General features: G+C 40.2%; 1 pseudogene; it reads right to left on the bottom strand.

Annotated features, from left to right (window-relative positions):
• Positions 1-8102: 8102 nt before the first annotated feature.
• LOC114110062 (phosphoinositide 3-kinase regulatory subunit 4-like) lies at positions 8103-10790 on the bottom strand (annotated as a pseudogene).
• Positions 10791-11276: the final 486 nt, after the last annotated feature.

Here is an 11276-nt window from a genome sequence, read left to right on the forward strand (position 1 = left end):
CACATTCTGTCTTTAGTTTTTATGGATCTACTCTTTTACTCATTTTTTCTTTGTTCTAGGGACTGTACATTACTCAGGTAGATACGAAGTGAATTCCCATCTCCTCATTGGGGAAGCTACTAAATTGTCTCATTCCCTCTTTATTCAGATTTAATAAATGGACATGTTTGTGTAAGAGATCTACTTTCAGGTTTCTTTATTTTTTTTAAAATCAGAAATTCTTCAAATGTTGCAGTGACTCATGTCAGTTGTTCTCTCTGAGATGTCTCTGAAAGACTCTGTAATATAGTACATCCCTTCTATAGTTTATGCTTTTAACATATACCTGAAATTCCTGCTTGACTCTTCTACTGGCTCACTTTTTGTAATATTTCAGTTATCAATTTTTTCTCATCATAGAAAAGAATAGGAGCCATGGATTTAGAGTATTGTGAATCCCACTTTCCTTCTTCCTCTTTTACAAGCTACATCATTTGGGAAAAGTTATTTAATCTCTTGTTTCTCCTATGTAAAATACGGAATGCTAAAATAGCATCCTTTTCATTGTGTTAACTAAATGAAAAAAAAAGTTAAATTGTTTGGACACCATCTGGCATATGATAGTCAATAAATATCAGCTGTTATTATTCATGTTCTCATAACTTTCACTAGATTCTGTTTCATAACAGTCATCAGACTTCTTCCCTTTGTGTTCTCTATAAACTGTAAATTCTATAAGGACAAACATTTATTCTATCTTGTTAACTCTTTGGATCCTGGATCTAAGTCATATTAATGTTGTCTAAGAGCTTTCAGAATATATTCAAAACTTCTCTCATACTAAGCTATAACATGGAGAAGGCAATGGCACCCCACTCCAGTACTCTTGCCTGGAAAATCCCATGGATGGAGGAGCCTGGTAGGCTGCAGTCCATGGGGTCGCCAACAGTCGGACATGACTGAGCGACTTCACTTTCACTTTTCTCTTTCATGCATTGGAGAAGGAAATGGCAACCCACTCCAGTGTTCTTGCCTGGAAAATCCCAGGGACGGCGGAGCCTGGTGGGGTGCTATCTATGGGGTCGCACAGAGTCGGACACGACTGAAGCAACTTAGCAGCAGCAGCAGCAGCAGCAGCAGCAGCAGCAGCAGCAGCAGCAGCAGCAAGCTATAACATCTACAACCACAATGACCTCATCCATGTCCGTTAGCCACCACACAACTTCTGAATTTATCTTTAAACTGGACTACTGTAATGTTGAACTGTAGTGGCTCCTAACTATTATTTTTATAATTTTCCCACATATTCACTCTTATTTGGTCATGAACACTACTGCTAGAATAAGTTCTGAAAACAGATCTGTCCCTCCCTAGTCCAAGAACTTCCAATGGTTCTCCTTTACACACTTGATAAATGGAGCTATGTAGTAAAGATATAATTCTCAAAACTATGATTTAGGCTTGGTTAAAACTAAAGACAAAATTGAGTCAGAGTTATCCTTGATGAGAAGCCATGAAAGTACCGTTTTGATTGATCAAAGTATTTTGCACACATTACGTATGGTACAAAATTTTAACCTTCTGAAAACATATAAACAACACTGTATAATGTTTACTTTTCAGAGACCACTCAGTTCTCTTGGGAGATTCAATACATTTTAGAAATATACATGTTTGTGTTTGAAAAATAAACCTACATGGGTCTATATTTAAAAATGCTACTTATATTGAGTGGAAGAAGGGAGAAGAATACCATTCTATGATTTAAAAAACCAATACAATATTGTAAAGTAATTAGCCTCCAATTGAAATAAATAAATTTAAATTAAAAATAAATAAAGGTAAAAAAAGAAAAGGAAGTTCTTTTATGATAGAAAAGCATCAAAATCTCAAAAACATTTTTTTCAAAATGCTCTAAAAAAAGAAAAGTCTTCACAAACAAAACAATTATTTGTGTTTCCACAATTATGGGATTTGGTTGTTTTTGGTTTTGTTTTTGTTTTTCCTGGTAAGGTGATTTAGTTGCTAAATCATGTCCAACTCTGCAACTCCGTGGACTGTAGCTCACCAAGCTCCTCTATCCATGGGATTCTCTGGGCAAGAATACTGAAGGGGAATGCCAGTTCCTTCTCCAGGGGATCTTTCTAACCTGGGAATTGAACCTGAGTCTCCTACATTGCAGGTAGATAGTTTACCAACTGAGATACAAGGGAAGCTCATTTTTAGTGTGGCAACCTTTAAAAGACAGAGCTGGTGTGTGGATTTATCTCTGGGCTTTCTATTTTGTTCCATTGATCTATATTTCTGTCTTTGTGCCAGTACCATACTGTCTTGATGACTGTGGCTTTGTAGTAGAGCCTGAGGTCAGGCAGGTTGATTCCTCCAGTTCCATTCTTCTTTCTCAAGATTGCTTTGGCTATTCGAGGTTTTTTGTATTTCCATACAAATTGTGAAATTATTTGTTCTAGCTCTGTGAAAAATACCGCTGGTAGCTTGATAGGGATTGTATTGAATCTATAAATTGCTTTGGGTAGTGTACTCTTTTTCACTATATTGATTCTTCTGATCCATGAACATGATATATTTCTCCATCTGTTAGTGTCCTCTTTGATTTCTTTCATCAGTGTTTTATAGTTTTCTATATATAGGTCTTTAGTTTCTTTAGGTAGATATATTCCTAAGTATTTTATTCTTTTCATTGCAATGGTGAATGGAATTGTTTCCTTAATTTCTCTTTCTGTTTTCTCATTGTTAGTTTATAGGAATGCAAGGGATTTCTGTGTGTTGATTTTATATCCTGCAACTTTACTAAGTCTACAAGCAATGAATGCTGGAGAGGGTGTAGAGAAAAGGGAACCCTCTTACACTGTTGGTGGGAATCCAGACTAGTACAGCCACTTTGGAGAACAGTGGGGAGATTCCTTAAAAAACTGGAAATAGAACTGCCTTATGACCCAGCAATCCCACTGCTGGGCATACACACTGAGGAAACCAGAATGGAAAGAGACACGTGTACCCCAATGTTCATTGCAGCCCTGTTTATAATAGCCAGGACATGGAGGCAACCTAGATGTCTATCAGCAGATGAATGGATAAGAAAGTTGTGGTACATATACACAATGGAGTATTACTCAGCCATTAAAAAGAATACGTTTGAATCAGTTCTAATGAGGTGGATGAAACTGGAGCCAATTATACAGAGTGAAGTAAGCCAGAAAGAAAAACACCAATACAGTATACTAATGCATGTATATGGAATTTAGAAAGATGGTAACGATAACCCTGTATGCGAGACAGCAAAAGAGACACAGATATATAGAACATTCTAACAATCCTGTGGCGGATTAATGTTGATGTATGGCAAAACCAATATAATATTGTAAAGTAATTAACCTCTGATTAAAATAAAAAAAAAATAAAATAAAAGACAGAGCTGAGAGACTGCTCAGCCCTGATGAGCGATGATGAATGAAAATTAAAATTATGTCCTGTGAAATTTTGTATGTAGGCCTATTTGAAACATCTTAGTTCTACATTTCTTGTTTAGAATCTTCCCAATAAAATATAAGAAAAAGTATATAAATGAGGTAGCATTTTGAAAAAGAATCCACATTTCACACCAACTTAGAGAAAGCTGTGTCCTGGTTCATGGGCACAGAGAAACCCAGGGCTTATGAGATTGACTTTAAGCTTTAATACCTTCAGCAGAACTGTAACTTCCCTTAACACACTTCAGTGCCAATCGCGTAATTCAAGAAAGCAAAAACTACTAAGGATAACTGTGTTATGTGTGTAAAATACTCCGATTTGATCCCCCATCCACTTAAAAGTCCAAATAGACAGATACATAGTTCCATTGCTAACTGAAACATGATTTAGTTGCCTTCTTTAGCATGTTACCAACCTGCAGTTATTTCAAACTGTATTCTAAGTTGGGCTTCCCTTGTGGCTCAGCTGGTAAAGAATCCACCTACAATGTGGGGGACCTGGGTTCGATCCCTCTGTTGGGAAGATCCCCTGGAGAGGGGAATGGCTACCCACTCCAGTATTCTGGCCTGGAGAATTCCATGGACTATACAGTCCATGGGGTTGCAAAGGGTCAGACACAAGTGAGCGACTTTCACACTGTATTCGATGTTACTTACAATTTTTCAAGTTAGCCAAAGATAAAAATTACTCATTTTAAAGAGCAGTTCTTTGATGCAAATGAACCGGTTTCATATTAGTTTTGAGGTTCTCAAAAGATTAGTGACTGGGCTCAACTCACTTTGGGGATATTCAAATCATTATAAAATACATAACAGAGTAGATGCAGCTCTACTCAGTAGGTTTCCAAATGGCCCAGTTACGTCCACTTGTTTAGAGACACATTTGTTTCCATTTGAAAAACAAGTTTATATAGGGAAATACTAGTTTAAACAAACTCTAACCGATATTGAACATTTTATATTGTTAAGAGAAAATCAATCATGTTCATATTGCAGTCAGGTGATGGAATATGAATGGTCATTGAAAACCATCAGCCAAGGATTTCTTTGTGCTGAACATCTAAAAACAAACCAGTCAAAAATCAACTTTGGCAGATTTCAAAATGCACAAATACTGACTGGAGATTAAGAAAGCTTTAAATAAAGAATATTATTCAAATTACCTTAGAAAATGTTTACATTTTCACTGATACAGCATATTGAGGAGTTTTAAAGTAGCACATTTTTGCCTTAAAAATTAATTCAACATCATCTCTCATATGAACAAAGTGACTCAGTTACATATATATATTCTTTCTATATTCCTTTACATTGTAGTTTATCATAGGATGTTGAATATGGTTCACTGTGCTATACAGTAGGTTCGTGTTGTTTATCCATCCTATATGTAGGAGTTCTACTAACCCAGACTCCCAATCCTTTCCCACTCACCGGGTGTCCTTTGATTTCATGAAATCTGTCTTGATTCATGCCCTCCAGAGGAGGAACACAGTAGAACCTGATTTATTTCTTTCATGTTATCATTATTATCCAAGCTGCAATTTGATGTTTCTGCACCTAAAAATCTATATGAGTATAGCCTCATAAAATAAAAAAAAACACATAAATAATCTAGTTATTCAAAGGTCATCTAGCCCTGTTGATTTAACATTTTAAATCTTAAATAACTGAAGCTTTCACCCTATCTAGAGAAATCTGGTGATCTAGAGAATATTTCTAGGGCTGTCCACAAAGAGTGGATCCATAGGTAAGCATTTTCATTACCCAACAACATAGTTCTGTATAAATTACTTCTTTCTTTCTTGACGTAATTACTCCTCATGATTTATCTCCTATAACTGATGCTCTCTATCTACCCACTTTTATTTTTAAACTTGTGAAGACTTTATGTAAATCATTATCCACTCTTGGCTTCCCTTTCCCATCCATGCAAAACATGTATTTAGATGATCAGTTATGTGTCAACTTGATTGACAAAAGTAAAAAATAAAACTCCTTGTCAAAAGGAGTTTACACTAAACAATTACAGATGCAAAATGGATTATCCTTGATAGTCTTAGAACCTTCAATCTCTGGCATTTAAACAAGATATATTCTTCTCAAGTGAAATATGGAAAATTAAGAGTGAGAACAGAGTATCTTATTCATCCTTCTCATTGCAAGTGACAGATAAAAACACTTCCAGTGATATGTTTTCAGTCTCAGTTCAGTTCATTTCAAGGGTTCAGTCCTGTCCAAATTTTTGCAACACCATGAACTGCAGCGTGCCAAGCGTCCCTGTCCATCATCAACTCCCGGAGCTTTTGAGTGTGTATTAGTTGCTCAGTCGTGTCCGACTCTTTGCGACCCCATGGATTGTAGCCTGCCAGGCTCCTCTGTCTATGGAATTCTCCAGACAAGAGTACTGGAGTGGGTTGCCATTTCCTTCTCCATACAACTACCTCTGTGTGTGTGTGTGTGTGTGTGTGTGTGTGTGTATGTGTATGTGTGTGTGTATGTGTGTGTGTGTGTGTGTTAGTTGCTCAGTCATGTCCGACTCTTTGTGACCCCAGGGATGGTAGCCCACCAGGCTCTTCTGTCCATGGGAATTTCCAGGCAAGAGTACTGGAGTGGTTTGCCATTTCCTTCTCCATACAACTCAAACTCATGTCTGTTGAGTCGGTGATGCCGTCCAACAATCTCATGCTCTGTCTTTCCCTTCTCCTCCTGCCTTCAATCTTTCCCAGCATCAGGGTCTTTTCCGGCAAGTCAGATGGCCAAAGTATTGGAGTTTCAGCTTCAGTATCAAGCCTTCCAATGAATATTTAGGACTGATTTCCCTTAGGATGGACTAGTTGGATCTCCCTGCTCTCCAAGGGACTCTCAAGAGTTTTCTCCAACACCACAGTTCAAAAGCATCAATTCTTCGGTGCTCAGCTTTCTTTATAGTCCAACTTTCACATCCATACATGACTACTGAAAAAAACCATAGCTTTGACTAGAGGGACTTTTGTTGACAAAGTAATGTCGCTGGCTTTTAATATGCTATCTAGGTTGTTCACAGCTTTTCTTCCAAGGAGTAAGTGTCTTACTTTCATGGCTGCAGTCACTATCTGCAGTGATTGTGGAGCCCCCCAAAAAGTCTCTCACTATTTCCATTGTTTTCCCAGCTATTTGCCAGGAAATGGTGGGATCAGATAACATTATCTTAGTTTTCTGAATGTTGAGTTTTAAGCCAACTTTTTCACTCTCCTCTTTCATGTCCATCAAAAAGGTCTTCAGTTCTTTGCCAGAGTCCAACTCCAGCAGCCAGGGATTCAACCTGAAGAGATGAACGGTGTCAGTGATGAGACAGCCTCTCATTTTTCTTTTGGACTGCCGTTTTATTCCAAGTTTAAGATTCTCTTTTATACATTTACAAAAACATTAGGCCAGAGGTTTGACATTTTCAGTTCCCCCTCTCCGAGATTTATTATCTCCATAAATCATTGTTGCTCTTGGAACAGAGTTCCTGCTTCAGGGATTCTCTCGGAATCAGCCTTATCATCTATTATCTACCTCTTCTAATGTGTCCTATAGTTAACTTGTGATTACATTGTAACTCATGATACATTCCTCAGTTTACTACTTATGCTCCTAAATTCTGTGTGCCCCTAACATCCTGAGCTCACTATCTCTTAAAAAGGCTTCTAGCTATAGTATCTCTAAAAATTCCTAACTTCTATAAACTATAGTAAAATATGCTAACTTTAAAACATTCCTTAAATCTTTAACTTGTAACTATTTTAATTATTTCTAAGCCCTAAATTCAGTAAACTCCTTTGCCATAAACATTTTCCTCGCAAATAAGCTTCAGATAGCAATCTTTCCCATGGCCTCAAGCTATGGCCTATGTGTTCATCCTGGAACACTCTTTTGTAAAAGTTCTTGAACAAATGCCAATGATTAACTTTATGAATTGAACTTCACCTTCTGAGCACAGCTGCAGAAGGCTTTGTGCCTTCTCATGCTTCTCTCAAGAACAATAAGCACCTCAATATTCCTTTTCAGTCAACTCAGCCAAGGAGAGGAAAAGACAAGTCAGAATTACAAGGCCTAACTTCTTCATCCCAGGTCCATGCCTGCAGAATGAGGAGAGGACTGGGGCCATGCCTCCACTTTGTCAGTAATGCCTAACACGGCTCCTGACAGTTCTTCTTCACTTTCAGCCATAAGGGTGGTGTCATTTGCATATCTGAGGTTATTGATATTCCTCCTGGCAACCTTGATTCCAGCTTATGATTCATGTAGTCCAGTATTTTTTCATGATGTACTCTGCATATAAGTTAAATAAGCAGGGTGACAATATACAGCCTTGACATATTCCTTTTCATATTGGAACCAGTCTGTTGTTCCATGTCCAGTTCTAACTGTTTCTTCTTCATCTGCATACAGATTTCTCAGGAGGCAGGTGTGATGGTCTGGTATTCCTATCTCTTGAACAATTTTTCCATGTTTTTGCGATCTACACAGTCAAAGACTTTGGCATAATCAATAAAGCAGAAGTAGAACTTTTTCTGGAACTCTCTCACTTTTTCAATGATCCAAAGGATGCTGGATCATCCGTTTATCTCTGGTTCCTCTTCCTTTTCTATTTTTTTTTTAGGCAGATGGATAAATAATTTTTAATAAACGAACAAGCACTGATCACCCTGTGGATGTGTGTAGCCATAAAGACAGAGTCCAAAGATCATTTCTCATAGTCCAGTAAAATAACAAGTATATCATGAAATAATGAATAATAAGGAAGTGTCTTTCAAAGATAGAGACATTATCATCACTACACATAAGTCACATACCATTTACAAAAACTTTAGAATTACTAATTTCCATCTGATTATATTTTAGAAATAAATCTTGGAATTATGTGAATATTTCAATGACATTTTCCATGCAGAAATAAGCGTTCAAAATTAATTTGGGGAGCTAAAAATATAAATCTGTATCACTTGATTTTATGAGAATTATAAATACTTATAAAAACAGGTAGATGTGTTACTGTAACACACCCTCTTCACCACAAAGAAGCCACACTTCCTGAGCATCATAGTAACTGAGTTCAGTTCAGTCACTCAGTCGTGTCTGACTCTTTGCGACACCATGAATCACAGCACGCCAGGCCTCCCTGTCCATCACCATCTCCCTGAGTTCACTCAGACTCATGTCCATTGAGTCAGTGATGTCATCCAGCCATCTCATCCTCTGTCGTCCCCTTCTCCTCCTGACGCCAATCTCTCTGAGCATCAAAGTCTTTTCCAATGAGTCAACTCTTCGCATGAGGTGGCCAAAGTACTGGAGTTTCAGCTTTAGCATCAGTCCTTCCAAAGAAATCCTAGGGCTGACCTCCTTCAGAATGGACTGGTTGGATCTCCTTGCAGTCCAAGGGACTCTCAAGAGTCTTCTCCAACACCACAGTTCAGAAGCATCAATTCTTCGGCGCTCAGCCTTCATCACAGTCCAACTCTCACATCCATACATGACTACAGCGTAGGCTAGCCTGACGACCGTGGCGTCATCCTGGGCCAAGTGGGCTATGCCTGGCAGGATGTACTCTGGGTAAATGTTGATATCGTTGCAAGGAACCTCCTTCACCAGAGCAAGAACTTTAGTCAACGTCCTCAAGGCTTCGGCCCTTACTCTGGGAACAGAGTCATTGCTCAAATGCAAAAGATAAGGTGTAATACGATCCAAAAGAATTTCTACACTTAATCTTGGGGCCATATGGAGAATAAGTTCCAAGGCGGCAAGCTTGGAGACGCAGTATTTCAGGGTCTGCAGGCAGGACGTTATAACTGACACCAAGATAACCACCCATTCTCCTTGGGCTCTCCATCCGCTTTCTCCAGCAGATCGTGTCCACAGAGATTGTGAATGATGTTGTCCAAATCCTTCCTTATAACCAGAATATGCTCATCAATTCTCTGATACTGCGATCTTCAATTTTACTCAGCACCTGCTAAGGGAAAAACTGCCCATTTCTATAGGCCAAAAGTTGAGAGAGATCAAACAGAGGCACGCCTTCTGTAAAAAGCTCAGCGATCACACAACCTGCTGAAAAGATATCCATTGCTCGCTTCAATTCTCCTCTTGTTCTCTGATTGCTGTTTAAGTCTACAAGTGGAGTTGAAGGATCTCTCATGTATTCTAACTCTGTGGCAAACAATCCACCATCGACAAAACATTCAGGAGCAATGTAACAAGTTCTCCTCCGTGAAGTGTCAAAAAAATAGTTGAAATCTGCCGGGCTGTCCTCTGGAAGGTAAGTGGGCTTGAAACTGGCAAAATCCGTTAGAAGAACCCAGTTCCAACTGGTGACCATCACGTTCTCCGTCTTGATGTCCCCATGACAGACGCCGGACTTGTGCGCTTGGTCCACAGCTGTGAGGATCTGGAAAGCGATCCAGCGCTTCTCAATGTTCTTTAAGAATGGACGGGTGCTGATGCGGTCGTAGAGGCTGTCTCGCAGGCACTGCCTGAAGAGCATGGCTGCCTTCTCAGATGCTTTTTCAGCAGCTTTCTGGAAAGGCAGACAGTTCTGGGCAGAATGAAGCCTGACTTTCAGTTCCTCCAGCTCTTGTTTATAGCTGGTGAGAGGCAACGTGGGATCCTGAATTGCAAAGACCTTCACAACCACCGGGCCTTCTTGGTGCTTCACTGGAGCAACTTTAAAGAACCGAGTACTCCCCAGACTCATCATATTCTAAGTCATGGATGTCTGAGAAATAACTCTCCACAGAAAGGATCTGGGAGGGAGCAATGCCAGCGAGCTGGTTTCCCATGACGGCAGCAGGCACCCCGAGACAGCAGGTTAGGATACAACATGTACTTTCTTTACCCCGGGGCAGTGGGAAGTGTCACAAGCCAACGGCTCGCTGCCTCACAAGGAGCTCACGGCAGGTCCCTTCGGGGTCTGGGCGGCGAAGGGAGCCAGCAAACGGGAAGAGCCCCCTCAGAGGGAGGACGAGGGAGCCGCGGAAGGCATCCGGGACCCCGGCGGCCCGCTCTCGGGGCCGCGGTTGACGAGAGCCCAGCGGCTGACGAGAGCCCAGCGCCCGAGGAGCTGGCCTGTCAGCCCCGTCGCCTCAGAGGCCACGCGTTCCCGGGCCTCGCCGTCCTTTCTCAGGCGGACCTGAACCGTCAGGGTCCTCCGACTCCCCCAGGGCCTCAGCACCAGCGGGAGACGGAGCCCGGAGGACTGGCCGGCTTCCGGGGCCCGGGAAAACGCCGCTCCTCCCGCGACAGCCGGCTGACGCCTTGCCGGCCGAGCTCCCGGGAGAAGCCGCCGGCTCGGACCCCACTTCCTGTGGCGGAGAGCCCTCTTCCTTTTCTAAATCCAGCTTTAACATCTGGAAGTTCATGGTTCATGTACTGTTGAAGCCCGACTTGGAGAGTTTTGAGCATTACTTTGCCACCGTTTGAGATGAGTGCAATTGTGTAGTAGTTTAAGCATTCTTTGGCATTGTCTTTTTTTGGACTGGAATGAAAACTGACCTTTTTCATTCCTGTGGCCACTACTGAGTTTTCCAAATGTGCTGGCATAGTGAGTGCAGCACATTCACAGAAACATTTTTAGGATTTAAAATAGCTCAACTAGAATTGTCTAGTGTTTTGAAATGCATTATTTGGAGAGTATTCATCTTTTCCCAGTGAAAAAATAATTTAAAAATGACAAAGAAAATAAAGAAATAACATATTTACTATTTAATGACATAACTCAGCAGGAAATACAGATGATATGTAATTTGAAAACATTAGGGAAAGCAAATGCTTATATAAAAATGTAAATAAATT

This window comes from Ovis aries, chromosome 21 (assembly GCF_016772045.2).
Source record: "Ovis aries strain OAR_USU_Benz2616 breed Rambouillet chromosome 21, ARS-UI_Ramb_v3.0, whole genome shotgun sequence".
In the NCBI taxonomy this organism is placed as follows: Eukaryota; Metazoa; Chordata; class Mammalia; order Artiodactyla; family Bovidae; genus Ovis; species Ovis aries.